Source organism: Spermophilus citellus (assembly GCF_964194105.1).
Source record: "Spermophilus citellus genome assembly, chromosome: 4".
NCBI classification, from domain to species: domain Eukaryota; kingdom Metazoa; phylum Chordata; class Mammalia; order Rodentia; family Sciuridae; genus Spermophilus; species Spermophilus citellus.
Window position 1 is genome coordinate 165,732,358 of NC_138185.1, and position 18,614 is coordinate 165,750,971.

At 36.9% G+C, this 18,614-nt stretch overlaps 1 protein-coding gene across 1 annotated transcript in view; it reads right to left on the reverse strand.

The window, feature by feature from the left end:
* Positions 1-18,614, reverse strand: part of GNG2 (G protein subunit gamma 2) — a 108,988-nt gene that overhangs the window by 71,894 nt on the left and 18,480 nt on the right. The window lies entirely within an intron of this gene.

Below are 18,614 nucleotides of genomic sequence, written 5' to 3' on the forward strand. Positions count from 1 at the left end.
TGGAAATACTTTATACCTTAAGTTGCTGACTATTTCATCTATTGGCTTAAGTGTTTACTCTTTTATTTTTAAATTAAGATACCATACTCCATTCTCGAAATGGTTCATCTCGGTCTGGAGTTATTTTTCACAAATTTATTTAAGTCATTTCATTTTTTTTGTTTGATTCTGTAGTTAATAAATACACTTCTCTATTTAACTATTTAGTAGTTCTCCATGTAAATGCTTTTCTCAACTACTTCTGGAAATTTCCTTAATTTTTACTACACGGCTTTAGTTTTGAGGCTTTTATCTTTCTTCTCTTTTAGCTATAGTTGAGTAGTTTTTTTTAATTTGGATTAAGACTTTCTGGTTGCTCTGTGTTTTGTTCTTTTTCCCCTGTTCTTATATGGCTTTCTTCTTTGGAATCTGACTTTTAAAGAATAATCTTTCTTTGACTTGTTTTGTGGGTGCTGAAGTTATGCTGTTGAGGACTCCCTGAGGCATTCTCATTGGCATTTTAATGGGTTTCCTGTGGAGAAGGCTACCCTGCTACTCAGGCCACTAGCTTCCCAGAGGTAGCACCAGTATTTCCACTTATAAAATGTAGCCTTTAGAAGCGAGTACCTATGAAAGTGGCATAGATTTTTTTTAGACTGATAGAAAAATTTATCCAATAGCAAATATCTTAAAATGAGCCTCTATCCAACAGATAAAATTAGGCTTTAAAGGACATTTACATTTAAATGTAATAATCTCTATTAGGATTTTACTTTCAACCAAAATGCGGCTGATCTGGAACTAAACACAGAAACGACATGCCCAGTTACAGGAGGCTCACAGCACTGCCTTCTTCCATCCTAATTTTGACACACAGAAGTGAACTTGGGATGAGGTCAAGTGGGACAAAGCTCTTCTTCCATATTTCTTAAATCCATCTTATCAGTCTGTCCCTGGGGTTCTGAACTAGGGATTCCACTGCGTTTTAGTCTGAGAACAAGTTTCAGCATTAAGAGAAGAAATCTGTTTCTTCTTAGATTTATCTTACTTCCAGCCATTTTGCCAAAGAGGGAGGGAGGGAGGGAGAGGGAGAGGGAGAGAGAGAAAGAGAGAGAGAGAGAGAGATGGAGATCTAAAAGAAACAAATGTTATTTGCTAGAAAATACATTTTAAAAGAAAGCTATAGTACCTATTTAGAAACTATAAAATATTATTAAGTGATATAAAACAAAGACTTGAAAAGGAAGACTTTCTGGATAGATAAAATAGAATGTTAAAAAAAAAGTTGATCCTTTTCAGTAACACTTGATTTTAATGCAGTGGTTATTAGAATCTCTAGTGGTAGCTTCTTCCTATTTCAAAGATAATAGGATGACTTCAAAGTTTATATGGAAAATAAATGCCAAACACAAGAAATTTTGAAAAAGAAGAGTGAAATGAGACCCAGTAACTTTTATAGACATTAAAACCTAAGATGAAATTTATTGCACACATAATGGCATCATATGGACATAAAAATGAAAAATAGAACAAGACAATATAATACAAAATACAGAGATTGATCTAAGTATATGTGCAAATAATATATGACTAAGATAGCATTTTAAGTCAGTAGATAAAACAGGTTTTTTTTTTTTTTTAAACAAATGGTGTTATCAAACATGCAACATATTTGGAGTAACAAAATAGTGCTTGTACCTCACATTACATGCAAAATATGTGTATTAGTCAGATTTTCATTACTATAATGAAGTACCTGAGATATGCTGCTTTATTAAAAGCATAACAGTTTTTGAGAGTCAAAGTGCAAATGGCAAAGAGTAGGCTCTGGCAAGGGCCCCTCACAGCTATAGCACAAGGTGGGACCATATATGTGTGTGTGTGACTTTTGGTCACCAAGATTCAATCATGGGGGCTTGCCCTAATGATGTGATCTTATATCTTATAAAGGGATTATATTTCCACCTTTAATACCATTAACATAACTTTGGGGATTAAACTCCTGCCTGAGTTCAGGAGGACAAATCATATTCAAATCATAGGAACATAGATTTATATATATATATATATATATATATATATATATATATATATATATTATTATTATTAGAAAAAGAGTAACGAGGATATTTATATTACCTTGGATAAAGGAAATGTTCCTGAGCAAGACAAGAAACCAAGAGCCATAAAAGCAAAGACATATATATGACTAAATACTAAAACAACAACAAATATGGCAAAAAAAAAATACTACAAACAAAACCAAAGAAAAATGCTGGACTGAGAAACAAGTAACCATGTCACACAGAGCAAAGTATTATCACTAATAAATTAAGGACTCTGCAAATTGAAGAAAGAGTCAAACAACTCTACAGAACATAAGCAAAGGACATACGAAATGACAGTTCACAGAAGAGGAAATGCAAAAGATAATAAAAACATATGAAAATACGCTCAACCTCACTGGAATTCAAAGAAATGCAAAATAAAACAGAACACCATTCTTCACCCAACAGAGTGGCAATACACAGTGAGGACTGGAATATAGGAGACGGTCTCTTCTCTGCAAATTGGAGTCTGAATTGTGATGATGTTTTTGGAACTTTGGCTCAACAATCCCTCTTTAGGGATTCAATTAGAATGAGGCCCTGGTATATAGGAACAGGTTATTTAGGGGACACACACCACAACCAAGGGAAACATTGTTGAAGTCTCTCCATAGAGGGGAGGGGATTAAACATTAGGCAATTATTACCATGAATGAGTTAGATTTACGTCTACAAACTAGATGAAAAGCTATAATATCTGTTTTATAATATCATATCTATTGGCTTGATAATGATATTTTTTTCTTTTCTTTCTTTCATTTATTTATTTATGTATTGTGTGTGTATGTGTGGCATTGGAGATTGATCCCAGGAATGCTTAGCCACTGAGCTACATCCCCAGCCCTTTTTATGTATTTATTTATTTTTGAGACAGAGTCTCCCTAAGTTGTCCAGTCTGGCCTCAAACTTGTGATACTCCTGCCTTAGCCTCAAGAGTTGCTGGGATAATTAGAACACGCCACAGCTGATGATGCTAATATTTTTTTAAATCCCCAGAAAATAAGATAGGCACCTGTATGATTAAATTACACAAAATAGCTGGTATCAACTGCTTTTGATCTAAAAAAAATGGTAATCTCTCACATGTCTCTCTAACATATATTAGTGACATATTTATGAAAAGGAACAAAAATGTGGAATGATTTCCCCTAACATTTGCATTGTTTACCTGGGAGAGGAAGAGAAAAAGAGGGAAGAGGAGATAAACTTCTCCATACATCTTTGCACTGTTTTCCTTATATAAACAAGAATACATTACTTTTATAAACAAAACAAAATATCTAATAAAGAAACAGTTTGGAGAAAAAACTTTAAAAAATTCTCAGGCTGGGTTGTGCTTGAAAGCATACATCTAGGGTTGTACTTGAAAACATTGCAATACAGCAATGGTCCATTTTACTTTATTAAATGTAATAAATAAAAAAAACAATTTATTTCTCTTTCATCATAATAGTTTTAAATGTACTCTAAGTAATCTTCTGTTTTTGTTTTTGTTTTTGAAGAATTTGGAACATACCTGCAACAAAGCTAGTAAAAATTAAAATTCAGAGAATATTAAGTGTTGACAGCAGAATAATAACTCTTTTGCACTGCTAAATTGGCATGACCACTTTAAAATAATTTGTTATTCTCCTAAAAAGATGAATATTCGCATATTCTATGACCTAGCAACTGATCTCCAAACTGTGTGTCTTAAAAAAACAACTGCGTGTAGACCAGGAGACCCACTCAGAACAGAGGGAGCAGCATTGTTCATCACAGCAAGGAGCTGGATGCGACCTAAATGCACCCAAGGGTAGAATGGATAATGAGTGGCACATTTCATATAGTGGAAGAGCCACAATGATATATGAATTGATACTAGTTAGCAGTGAAAATGAGTGAACTACAGCTAGAACATCCACTTGCTTGAGACTCACGCATAAAGTTGAGCAAAAATTCAAGCCATGGAAAAAGCTGGTGCCATTTATTTAAAGACTATAAGTAGGCAAAACTAAGTAAGCAGGGAAATAAGTAAAGAGTTGAGATTATGCCTTTCTGGAAAAGAAAAAAAAAAAAAAAGGATGGGATCAGAAAAGAAATAGAGGACTCTTTGAATAGTACTTAAAAAATGGGGAAGTGGCCAGGTGTTGTGGCACACGCTTATAATCCCAGTGGCTTGGGAGGCTGAGGCAGGATGATCACAAGTTCAAAGCCAACCTCAGCAATTTAGCGAGGCCCTAAGCAACCCAGTGAGACCCTGTCTCTAAATAAAATACAAAATAGGGCTGGGGATGTGGCTTGGTGGTTCAGTGCCCCTGAGTTCAATCCCTGGTAACCTTCCCCCCCCCCCCCAGAAAAAGGGGGAAGTATGTGTGTTTGTTTTATTAATAGTTTTTAACATCTGTGTGTACATCATGAATTCTTTTGATGTGATACATTACACACACAAGGAAAATGTCTATGCCTGTGTCTATTCATATGTATAAAGCCCAGCCTCTCACTAGAGAAGTCACTTAGCCATCTTTCAGGTGTACTTAGTGTTCTAAATGTTTAATACATAGGTGAATGGATAGCTTTCTAGAGTGATATTCAAAGAAGCATCCCAGGGAGTCATTTTTCCAGTACAGGGGTAAAATGGAAAGTTATACAATTTTGTTATAGTGCATCAATGTTGAAGAATAAAGAGAAAACCCAAGCTAAATCACATACTGATATAAAACTTTTCAAGTTACCTTGGAAAAACACAACTTGCTAAGTTACACCAAAAGCAAAGCTAACATGTCTGAGTTACAGAGGTTTTCTATTTACCCTGAATTAATAATACCTCCTGTTCATTTATGATAAATGATATCAAAACTCCAACCTTGGCTAGTATGATTTTTAAGAGTATGAAAAATGCCTTTTTCCCTAAACCATGAATACCCAGGAAACACCAGCTTCTAATTGCAAGTACTACAGTACTAGTCCTAGTTCTGCAGCCCAGCAACTAAAAGCATTTTAAAGAAGGTGGTGTTTCACCAGGTGAAGGAAGATAGTCAGAAAGGCAGGAAGTTTGTTCTCATTTCCACCGTCTGCAGCCGGCTAAAACCCATGTTGTACTGCTGACCGAATCACTGCTCTTTTTGATCTCCTGGCTTCTTCTCTTCTCCACAGACTGAGTATCTGGACTCTACGCTCCCTATTCTTTCTACTGCTTTTGGGAGTTCAATAAATACTCTGAATGAACTAAGATGCCTTACTGCCAGGATATCCTGTATCTAGTTCACTAAGGCTGGAGGAAAGGGTGATTAGACAATCTGGATGCTTGTTATTTTAAAAAGGAAAGGAAAAGACAAAAAAGTCAAAGTAGCCTCGGACCCTTTATCCTCCTGAGTAAACCAAAACAATATCGAACTACCTCATATGGGCAAATACAATTTATTTCCAGATGTCACATTTTTCCTTCCTGTTGCTAGAAAGGTTCACTTTGTGCTCAAGACCTGGGAATGCAGGTGCAGCACAACCAGTGAGATAGACAGCTTGACATTTCCTTTAAGCCAATGAAAAGAGGGAAATTAGTCACTGTTCTTGAATGTTTTTTGCCAAGCAAAGCTTTTCATGTAATTTTTTAAACATAATTACTTTATTGAGTTATAATGCAATGCCATGAAGTATAACTCTTTTAGCATATTTACAGTTATGTGTTCATCACTATTCCTGACACCAAATCCCCACTATCAGCCAATCCCCATTTTCTCCTCCCTTCCACCAGCTCCTGAAACCACTCTTCAACTTGCTGTCTCTTCTGCCTCTTTTGTACATTTCAATAAATGCAGCCACACAATGCATGGTTTGGTGTGTCTTTTTTTTTTTTTTTCCATGTAGCATAATGTTCTCAGGGTTCATCTTGTTGTGGGATGTATCAGTACTTCATTCTTCTTTATGGCTGAATAATACATCTTATGGATCTACCACATTTCCTTAAGCTGTTCATCAGTTGGTAGACATCTGGGTTCTTTCCTTCAGCTTGCTTATTTTGGAAAAAAAAAAAAAGAAAATCTAGGAAGCAGAAGAAACTGGACTTTGGCTCTGAACTCAAATGAAACCAGGGATTAGTAAACACAATTGCTGTTAGATTTGCATGTGTGCCAGATTCTTAGAAATTATATTGCTCCTGGAGGATGTTAACAGAGATGTCTGCTGTGGTTACATAAAATTGTGAATATTTTTTTGTTATACTATTAATGAAGAAGGAAGAAGAGAAAATGAAATTAAAACATAATTGAGCAATGTCCATGAACACATGAGCAAACTCAACTATAACAGAATACCACCCAGCAATTAAAAAAAAAAAACTGTTGATACATAAGACATGGGTGTATCTTAATGTAATTATGCTGGAATGGGGATGAGAGGGAGAGATTTATGATAGGATATGAGGAAACTTATGGTGGATATGTTCATTACCATGACTGTGGTGATGGTTACACAGGTATATGCAGTCAAAATTCATTAAATCATATACTTTAAATATGTGTCATTTATTATATATCAATTATACTTCAATAAAGTTTTTAAGAAATTATTATTATTGTTATTACTATTTACAGTACTGGGGATTGAACCCAGGGGTGCACTACCACTAAACTACACCTCCAGTCCTCTTTATTTTTTAAGACAGAGTCTAGGTTGCCAAGGTTGGCCTTGAACTTGAGATCCTCCTGCCTCAGCCTCCAAAACTGCTGGGATTAAAGGCATGCAGCATCTTTTCTTGCAAGAAGTATTTTTTTTTAAAGTGAATATATCCACTCATCAAACTATACACATTAAATATAAAATTTTTTTTGGTCTATCAACTGTGCTCCAATCAAGCTATTTAAGAAAGATATATATAATCCCCCTCCTCAAACATTTTGCATAACTACTGCATGGAAAACGCTGCCTTCATTTTGCACATTTCAATTAATTTTGTAGCAAGTGAAATTATCCTCATTTTACATATAAGGAAATTTGAGGTTGAGAGGTCAGTAATTTTCCAAAGTGATCACAGTCAGTCTTAGTCTGAGGTCTCTAATTATTTACCCCCAAATCCATGCTTATTTCTCTATACCAAACTGGCCTGTTCTGGTCAAAGACCCAACTCTTCCCTGTATTTCCCAAATCACAGAATCTTCTGGTCCATGGAAGAGGTTTCTACTTCAGTGTGGTACTCCACATTTGACTATCATTTTATATTGCTGCAAATATTTTCCTAATTGTGAGATTCATCTGATTCAGTTGATTTATTCATGTTCAGTGGATCAGAGTGGTTAATCTGGATTATAGATTGAGGGAAGTAATCTTGCTCCCTGGGTTAAAGGAATGAAAATAATTCATCTGAAATTAAAATCCAGCTAGACAAAATGCAAACCTTGGCATTCAACCCACTTAGCTGGCTGTTGGACATCTTTGGGATAATAGTTATTCCATTGAATATGGGAGGCCCAAGAAGGTGAGCTATCTAAAGTTGCTCCATGATGCCTGGCTACTTTTTACAGCCAACTTGAAGTGTAAGTTGAAGCTGCCATCCTCTCTCTAAACAGGGCAAGCAAGAGGGTGGTTTTCTTTCTTTGTGCACCTCCTCCAGATCATCTTTAACCAGTTGAACTGTGTCTAAATGCTACTGCTGCATTTTCGTCCATTTGAACATGGGCTATGACCCCGATTAACTAAAACTAATGAAAACGAAAATGAGACAGTTGGCTCAAACAAATTTTTTGGTAAGGGAGTGCTGCCCTTTCTCTCATGAAAGACTTTCATAATGAAGATTAAGTGCACTGGATATGTTCCATTTGCCACAACAAATTCATTATCCCCACTGTTCCACCTGGCTCAGTGTCTCCTGGAGACCAAATTGTACGGACTCAGCAGCAGACTGGCTTGTTGTTTGCCTTCCAGTTGGGTTTGGCCAATGGTGAGCATGAGCAGATCAGGAGAGACATCAACTCAGGCTATTTGCTTCCTGGAATCCCTGACTACAGGGCTGTCATAATCTGCTGGAGACTACGGTTCCATTCCATTCAGGAGGCTTCTCTTTACTTCCTTCATTGCATCAGATCACACAGCCCTGGAGAACTCCTCTCTCCCTTGCAGGTAGGTCCCCTACTCTGCCCAAGTCTTTGTAAACATTCTCTTTATTAAGCTCTGCTGAAATAAACCAATCTAAGGATGCCAATAATTTTCAGTACCACAGATATTTTCTGAGGGAGAACCCAGAATATGTCTTATTCAGATTATGAACTTATAATAAGTCCTTTGTTTATATAAAAACACCAACATTAGTGGTGCAGATCCCATGCAAAGATAACCACCTGCTAAGAGAGGCACAGAATCACACCAACCTGTACTGGCGATTGTGAAAGTGAAGGCAGTACCTTATGAGAATGGTCACAGCAATGGATACATTTCACAGATTTTTAAATGTGAGAAATGGAAAACATTTTCAGGTTGAAAGATCATGTTTCTTCATGCTTATAAATCATATTTCCATAGTGCCTTCCACTGTTTTGCATATAGTATTCTTAGATTGAGGTTTTAAATCACGTTTTTTTTTTTTTTTGGTTTTAATTATCAAATATAGTGATGTTTGCTACAATAAAAACTGTCTACATGGCAAATCTAAGATTCAGAGAGGTACCATCTGTTTTCCTTCATGGAGAGGTATTATCATATATAGGGAGAAAGGCTATAAAAGGGAAGTGATGTTTCTTGTGTCATGAATAAGTCATAAGGTCAAGTAGATTTTGATTACTTAGAGCTTATATCAAAGCTATATCTTTTAAGGAAAAGTTGAATCCTGATCCTATTTAAATCCAAAACAACTAAATCCCCATTCCCAGAATAACCTCAACTGTATCATTCCCAAATGAAGTATAATTAGAATAACTACTTTGTTTTATTTTCCTTGATGATTTTTCTTTGATAAGGCTAAATTGTTACTTAGTATGAATCTGTAAAGCTCTTTTTTAAGTGAAAAAGCTAAATGATAATATATAATATGATGTTTTATTTATCTCTGTGTGTAAGCATGCATGTGTGTCACAGAATAAGGCAAGAGAAAGAAACCCATTCAATTAACCTGAGTCAGCAAAGGAAGATCTGTGCTTTCATTCATTATAGCTATCTACTAGAACTTATAAGCATCTGAAAGTAGGTCTGAAAAGAAAATCTAGGGAACTCTGGCAGCTTCCATTTAATTCTGCAGGAGACCAGATGGCTTTCACAAAGCTCTTGCTTCTTATTTTCCAAATGAGTGGTAATTTCATTCTTTCAACTTTTCCTTACTCAATGTAACATATCCATGAATAATACCATCTCACATCTGTGTCACACTGTACAATTTACAAAGTGATTTCCTATTCATTATCTCAACTGATGCTTACAATAGTTCAGGTATAGTCAGGGAAAATATTATAACGCCTGTTTACAGATAATGAAACTAAGACCTGGAGATTATTAGTTAGGACTCTTTCAATAACAATTTGAATTAGCTTAGGTAAAAGATGAAAATGTATTGTCTCTCAGTGACTGGATTTATGGACCCTAATTGTTTCTAGGCACTCTTGAGTTCCCTCCCCACCACCCTCTCTGCCCTCCCCCTCTGCACATTGGATTCATCCCTGCAGCTGACTGAATCATGGCCTTGCATGATTCCCACTGCCTCAAGATGAGAGAAAAGATGGGACCTCTCCTCCCTCAACCTGAGTTGGATAATCCAGAGGAAGAACCTGCTGGCCCCGATGGTCACAATCTGAACCCACCACTGTGGTCTGGGGATGAAATATTATGGCTTCTTCAACTTGGGTTAAGTCCTGCCCCTGTGCCCAGTATTACCTAAACAAACAAAAAAAGGAAACAGAAGAGCCACAAGGAAACTGTGAAGAGAGAGCCTGTTACCCTAGTTTGTGTGCTGCCTTCAACAACTTGCCTAAGAGGCAGCATCAGGACTGAGTAATCAGATCTTGAGGCTGTACCTGTCCCCTCATAGTCTGTCACTGCAGAAACCCCAGAGATGCTACTGAGCTTCTCCTGTCTTCAGTTACTAAGGTGGTCTGGTAGAGGCTAAAGTTTAGAAAAAAACCTGGATTCTAGTCCTGCTCCTTTCTCTAGTCAGCTGTGTGATCATGGGCAAGTTACTTAACCTCTGGAAACCATAACTTCCTTTTTTTGTAAAATAAACAGACCCTGCATTGCAGGGTCATCGAAAGGGTACAGGGAGATAATGTATTCCAGATGACTTGAAAATCTTAAAAGAACTACACTGAGGGTTGTTTCATCCATAAATGTTATGGAGGCTAAAATCACACATTAACTTTCATCAGTTGTAGTCCTAGATGCCACCAGCCCTCTCTACTGGCTTTCCTTTGGTTCTGACATTTCTACTCTTTCAGTTTTAAAAGGCACAGTTCAAAAAGTAACGTCAACAGTGTTTTGAAATTAAAAGACTTAGCTCAGAAGAGGAGCTTATGAACAGATGGTTCAATGACACTTAACGTACTCACCTTTTCAACACAGATTAACCAGGAGATGGAAAATTTCTGGAATGCATACAAGAAACTATTAACAGTGGTTAAATTCAGGGAGAGAGGCTGCAAGTTGGTGGTGGGGGTTGGACTCTCACTTTTCATTTATGCATGTGTCTACTACTTGAATTTAAAAAATTTTTTCCTTATATTTCTTTCACAATTAAAAGTAATTAGAAATAAATTATTGGTTATTGTAGAAAAGGAACACGGCATAAACTTAGTGTAGTATTTTGAGCACTAAAAGCTTCCATATGGTATTGGTTATCAGTCAAACTACATAGTTCTAGCTACCACCTATTCAGGAAAGTAAAATCAGATTCAGTAAAATAAAACCTAGTTTTCTTGTCTGTGAATGTACATTTTTTTCAAGAATCATACTGCTCATTTCCACCTGCTGAGGATATGGTTTTAAACACTTACACATTCACATATCAAAACTGAAACCACTACCTTAATTCTCAGTTACAAGACACAGTACATGTGGCTCCCTCTCAACGACATTACTGCCCTTGTGGACATACTTCTTTATTACCATCAGAGCCTGCTGGGCTTCCAAAAACTGTACCATTTTACAGCAGGGTAGAGGGTTGTATAATATTTTCTAAGAAAATAAAGGTTACATGGCAACATATGCCAAAGCTAAAGAAGATTTAAATAGTATTTGTTTAAAAAACAGTGCAAATGCTAGGATCTTTGGATACTGTGCTCTGGCTAAGTGCTGTACTGGTTGTCTACTTATATCTCTATAGAAAGGTTATAATAGTTGTCTCCAAATCCAAAAGAAATTTAAAGCCCAAAAGTTTCATAATTAAACCAAGAACTATTTATGCAGTCACCCCTTGAAACATGTTCCTATCAGGTGATGGCCCTTGGGATGTCTAAAGAGAGATTTTAATAAAAGATATTTTATAAATGAGATTTGTTACTTTGCTTTTACTTCATTAAAGTTATCACATATGGACTCGCCATTTTATCATTTCCAATTATAGGCTGCTACTACTAGCTATTAAAAACTTTTCAACCTAGCTGATACAACTCCTATACCACAACATGTAGAAAAAGTTCAGTGTTTTAAATTGTTAAACTTAAAACAAAACAAAACAAAAAAATCTTTTTTTTGTTGTCATCAACTTTGCAAAGGATAGGTCAGTCCACAACCTAGGAACAAAAACTACATATCTTTAGAATATGCAACTAGCTTCTTAACTCTTGGTGATGTTCCTCTTCTATCCCTCCAACAGCTTACTCATTGGTCTGTCTTGTGGATACTTATGTTCAAATATCTTCTCCCAACAATGGAACAGAACAGAACAATAATTTAGGTATAGAAATTTAATACACGTATATGAAAAGCATATAGTGTTCATCCAGAATTTTAAGAAAGAGGAAGCAGCTTTTCTCTTTGTCTCTCTTTCTCCAAGTTCAATCAATGTTTTGGTTGTTTTAATTGAGGCAAAAATTCACATAACAAAATTAAATATTCTAAAATGTACAATTCAATGGCATTTAGTATGCTGACAATGTTGTGCAAGTGTCACCTCTATCTAATTCCAAGACATTTCTATCACGCATACAGAGAACTCTGTACCCAGAGACATAGGCTTTTTTGATCTCTTATTTACATTTCTTCTCTAATTTCTTTTTGGAAAAGAATAAAAGAGTATGGGTTTAAATTACACCATAAAGATTCAATCTGCTTTAATCTCTTGTAGAACTTGTTGATTCACAAATATCAGTTGAGGTTTGAAGTTGAAGTGAGGTTTTCTTTTCCCCTTTACTTTTTTGAGGTAGGGATCCAATCGGGACCTCATATATGCTAGGCAAGCACTCTACCATGAAGCAACACCCTCAGCCCAGAAGCTAGTCTGAATATTCAGGATTGGATGTCCTAGGAAGAAGAAAACTTAAATGATATGGAGAAGGAATTAAAATAATTCACAGTTCTGCAGACATGTAGACCAAGGGAACAGAATAGAAGACACAGAGACAAACCCACATAAATACAGTTATCTCATACTAGACAAAGGTGCCGTAATCATACATTGGAGAAATGATAGCCTTTTCAACAAATGGTGCTGGGAAAACTGGAAATGCATATCTAGCAAAAAGAACTTTAACCTCTCTCTCTCTCACCCTACACAAAACTCAACTCAAATTGGTCAAGGACCTAAGCATTAGACCAGAGACCCTGCATGTACTAGAAGAAAAAGTACACCCAACTCTCTATCATGTTGGCTTAGGAACCGAATTCCTCAACAAGACTCCTAAAGAACAAGAAGTAAAATCAAGAATGGGGTGGTTTCAGACTAAAGAGCTTCTGCACAGCAAAAGACACAAACAAGAACTTGAAGAGACAGCCTACACAATGGGAGAAAATCCTTGCCACCTGCACCTCAGATAGAACATTAATCTCCAGGATATATAAAGAACTCAAGAAACTTAACTTTACAAATAAATAAATAACCCAATCAATAAATGGGTAAGAGGAACTAAACAGGCACTTCACAGAAGAAGAAATATGAATGGTCAACAAATATATCAAAAAGTGTTCAACATCTCTAGCAATTAGAGAAATACAAATAAAAATTACACTGAGATTTCATCTTATTCCAGTCAGAAGGGCAATTATCAAGAATACAAATAACAATAAATGTTGGTAAGGATATGAGGGGGAAAAGGGTACACTTATACATTGCTGGTAGCACTGCAAATTGGTATAATCACTCTGTAAAGTAGTATGGAGATTCTTCAGAAAACTTGGAATGGAACCACAATTTGACCCAGTTATTCCACTCCTCAGTATATAACTAAAGGACTTAAAATCAGCATACTACAGTGAGTCAGTCACATCAAAGTTTACAGCAGCTGAATTCACAGTAGCTAGACTATGGAACCAACCTAGGTACCCTTCAATAGATGAATGGATAAAGAAATCTGATATGCAGATGCTAACACACAATAAGGGGAGGGGGAGGAAAGAACAGAAGTTCATTGGATTAGACAAAGGGGAATGAAGGGAAGGGAGGGAGGATGGAAATAGGAAAGACAGTAGAATGAATTGTACATAACTTTCTTATGTTCATATGTAAATACACAAGTGTATCAAGTAGAACCACAAGAATGGGAAGTTATACTCCATGTGTGTGTAATATGCCAAAATGCATTCTACTGTCATGTATAACTATAAAGAATAAATAAAAATAAATAATTTACAGTTCTGTTCATGATTGCTCCTTGTCTGAAATCCACATCTTACCTCAATGACTGATAGTGCTAAATCTTTTGGGGGAGAGGGGGGTGGGTGAGAGAAGAATAGAAAGAGAATTCCTTGGATCTATCAACTAGGACAGCTTGGAAGACAGAAAAAGATTAATATATTAAAAAAAAATTCCAAATCCTAAAAGTCAAATGCCTATTCTGAAGAAGCCGATGTATTGCTCTTTCAAGTACAGTGAAGAGTTAGTTTTCTTTGTTTAGTCCCAATTATTTAGACAGTACAAATCTCCAAATAAGAGCCAAGAATGCAAGGGATGAAGCTGTAGGAGTTCTATGCTGCTGGAGCAAATACGGGTTTTGTAACTTCCACACATGTTGACATGCTGAAAAAGGTTCAGGGAGGTCCTGTGGTCACCTAGGAGCAGAGTTATTCAAGCTTCCACAGCAGGGTGCTGTAACACTGGAGAACTGAATGGCTAGATTTCTTAACTAATACTTGTGATTTCACAAATATCATTGGTTTTCCTTAGATATGAATTTTAGGGAGTCTGTTTTTTCTTTTTAAGTTGGTTCGGAACAACATACACAGTTGTCTCTCAGTATCCATGGAAGACTGTTTCCAAGACCCCGGTGAATACTAAATTCTGTAGATGCTTAAGTCCCTTATTGGAGTTGGCGTAGTATTACATATAACCTACTGGACCTCTTCCTATATACTTTATAATATCACTAGATGACTTATTATACCTAATACAATGCAAATGCTATGTAAATGACTGTTATACTGTATTGTTTAAGGAATAGTGATGAGTATTGTACAGAAGCAATTATTTTTTTCAAATATTTTCAAACAATGGTTAGTTGAATCCATGGATGCACAACTCATGAATACAATTAGGACCCAGTAACTATGCATAGATGTAGAGTTTTCCAAAGGAGTTGAATTCACTATCAGTTTCAACCCAAACTTTGGGGGTTACTTCATTATTTATATTTTAACAATTTATATTCTATTTGTTATACTTTATATTTATATTTTAACAATTCATCAAACTGACCGTTACTTTCTACTGGAGCCATTTTGTTAAATATCTAGGGTGAACAAATATCTCAACATGCCTGAGATTCCCTCAGTTTCAGTACTGAAAGTCCTCTGTCCCAGAAAATCCCTCAGTCTTGGGCAAATCAGGACAGTTTAGTGCCCTCCTGCTAGTCCTAGGCCTGGACTTCTGATCTGTATTGCTGGAGTGTCTAAAAGTGGATAGAAAGGGAAGTAGTTGCAAAAATAGCTGAAAAACGAAAAATCTCCACCAAAATTTTCCAGCCATGTTTCATTCTGAAGATTGTTTTCAAAAAATAATCCAGTGATCTATTTCACTCACCAGGCAAGAAATGGTTTCTTGCTCTGTGAGATGACCCACCTAATGCATGGAGAAAACAAAACCATACCTAGAAACTAACTATAATAAATGCCACTAGAGTGAGGTTCTAAAATATTATCCCTCACCCCATTTTCCAGAGTTAGAATCTAATAAATAATGCATAATGACAGGCAGCCATAACAGCATAAAATACAAACCTCACATTTCTTTGGTCCTATTCAAAGACTTTGGATCCTGTGTGCAGTAGACAAACTCCAGAGTTGGAGAAATGCCCAGAGTAGCAAACTCCAGAGGCCACACCTATAGTACCAGAAAAGCAGGCCAAGAAAGGGGCCATTGGACTTCAACCTGTCCACCTGCTCCATTGCAAAATTCTCTAAGAAAACCAAGAGGCTTCAGTACCAGAACCTATAAAACAGGAACTGCAGAATCAAGACAAAAACTTGCTTCATTATTTTGGGAAGCCAGGACCTTCTCAGTCTTGTGTGATTAAATATTACATTTAATCCTATGTGATTAAATGTTACAGATGATCCTATCTGTACTGTGTGAAGTTTCTACCATTCTGAACCATTAATCTTCACTTTATAGTAGACAGAACAATAGCCCTAAGTATGTTCATGTCCTAATCCCTGAAACCTGTGAATAGGTAACCTTATCTGGATAAAGGCACTTTGAAAGTATGATTAAATTAAGGATCTTTTGATGAGGAGTTTATCCTGGTTTATTGAGTTGTGTTCAATCTTATCATATGGGCCCTTACAATCAGACAGCCTTGTCTGTCGGAGTTCAGAGTCAGAAGGAGATGTGACTACAGCATAAAGACACACAGAAATGCAATGTTTCTGGTTTTGAAAACGCAGGAAGGGGGCTTCTAGAAGCTATAAAATACAAGGAAGTGGCTTCTCCCTTAGAGCCTCCATAAAGAAATGTAGCCCTGTTGAGACTTTGTTTTTAGCCCAGTGAAATTCCTATAGAACCTCACCCACAGAACTGTAAGATAAATTTGTACTGTGTTAAGCCACTAAGTTGATAATAATTTGTTACAGCAGCAATAGAAAACTAATACATCTCTCATCACTGCTGCTGTGCAATTTGCAAAATGCCTTAGTAGTATTTTGCTTCAGACCTCAATATTTGACCATTTCTTACCTAGCGTTTAATTTGTTCCTCTGTATAGACTTTAAAAAACAGACTTAGTACTAGACCAAATATACTCCAAATCCCTCTGACCATACAAAACAATACTTCCTTTTACTTGTCTAATTTGTTTAGTTTCTCTCTTCAGCTTGTTAGCACAGAGACTACTTACATAAGGAGCCTCTGAGCATAACTGAAACCAATAATTTTGTATGAAGGAAAAATGCTTTTTTAGGGCTGGGGATGTGGCTCAAGCGGTAGCGCGTTTGCCTGGCATGCGCAGGGTGCTGGGTTCCATCCTCAGCACCACATAAAAAAAATAAAATAAAGATATTGGGTCCACCAAAACCTAAAAAAATAAATATTAAAAAAATTCTCTTTCTCTCTCTCTCTCTTTTAAAAAAAAATGCTTTTAAATGAGAGTAGAAAGCGACAAATAACCTCCTTAAAGTTATATGCTAAGAAACGACAGTTCTCAACATCCTTAGGGCATTCTGGATGTCACAGTGACTGGAAGACACCACTGGCCTTTTATGAGCCAAGAACCAGTACATCAAAAAGCACAATGAAGTATTATTCCATTAAACAGATTGGTAATCCCCACTGACAAACAGCTTGATTGATTTGAAAATTTTCAGTATACTTATTAGCATGAATAAAAATCAGCACACATATCAAATAACATCATATTCTTTTAAAACAGTCTTTAATTATTAGTAATATTTGGTAGAATTTAGGGGTATCTTGGCCCTCACCTAAAAGATGTTAAGTACAGCTACACAGTCTTAAGAGAGTATGTGCATGTATGTGCACGCACGGTTTACTTCTAACCAGATCTAGACTAGGGATTCTCAACCTTGGTTACTTTTCAAAAATTACCCAAAGAGCTTTTAGAAACTACTATTGTCCAGACTCCCACCCCCACCCTCCCACCTCCCTCTCCGCCACGCCCCCAAGATTCTTACTCCACTGGTCTGGGTAGGGTGTGAGCATCAGTGCTTTTCTGGAGCTTCTGGCTTGCAGCCCACGCTCTGCTCTGCCCAGCAGGGAGCACTCTGTGGGACATACCCACTTGGATGAGGCTACTCCTCAGATCTGAATGCCATCTTCTCTTCCTGCTTTTATAGCACCATTCTAATTCCTCAGTTGATCTTCCACAAGAGAAATCTGGGAGTGATTCTTGATGTTTTCCTCTCTGTTACCTCTCACTTTATACAACAATTCCATCAGTTCTCCCAAATCCAGTTCATTTCCAGACCTAAACCCCCATTGATTTCCCTTTCCACTTACCCTGCTGCCTAAGGAATTATCCTTTCAAAGAAAAATTCTGATCAGGTTCCCTTTCCTGGCTTCCTACTCAGCGGATAGAGTTTGGACACAGGAGTAAAGCACATGGGGTCCATCCTAGGCTTCCTTGGTCTGCTTCTCCAGCCATAGCCACTCTAAATTCTAGAAGGTTCTCAGAGTGCCCTATGCTCTCTGGGGCCTCTCTGTACTTTCACATGTGATCACTTGTTCCCTCCTCTGCCTGATGGCACTTCATACCACTGCTCAAATGCCTGGCGCTTTTCCCCACCTTGCCTTCAGCCTGGCCCTTTCCTGCTCACAGTTTGACCACAAAGGCCTCCTTGGGCCCGGTTTCTCCTCCTGGAGACTAAGCAACTGAGCCAGGCCTGTGCATTTTTCATCTTTATATGCCCAGCATCTGGCATTCATTCTTTTGTTCGTTCATTCAACGGTTTTATTAAATTTATAACAAGTGCCAGACATGCCGGCTACATGCTGGAGGCAAAATTGTTAACAAGTTAGAAACCACGCCCTCTCTCTCAGAGCTTTTCTTAAAAGGGAGGTGGACAGCTGGATGAACATTCGTGATGAAACAGAAAGGTACTGTTTAGAGGACTGGGATAAGTTTGGTTTTGTGTTGTTTTTACACTCCCAGTGTACTAAAAAGTGAAGAAGTAGGGCTGGTGGTGTAGCTCAGTAGAGCGCGTGCCTAGCATGCATGAGGCCTGAGGTTCCATCTCTCACAAAAAAAAAAATTTTAAAATGAATATAAAAAACTGTCAAAAACAGGTTCCAAAGAATTGTGGCATATTCTAAAATGTCTACCTTAACAATCACAGTTGTAGGATGTATGCTGACTTTTCCTCCTGTCAGTGTCTAACAGATAACTTCATTGCAGATATCAAAAGTCCAAATCTGACAACCTTGTAAATGTGAGAAAAGGAAAACTGACCCTCAATTCTAAGGAAGGTCTGCTA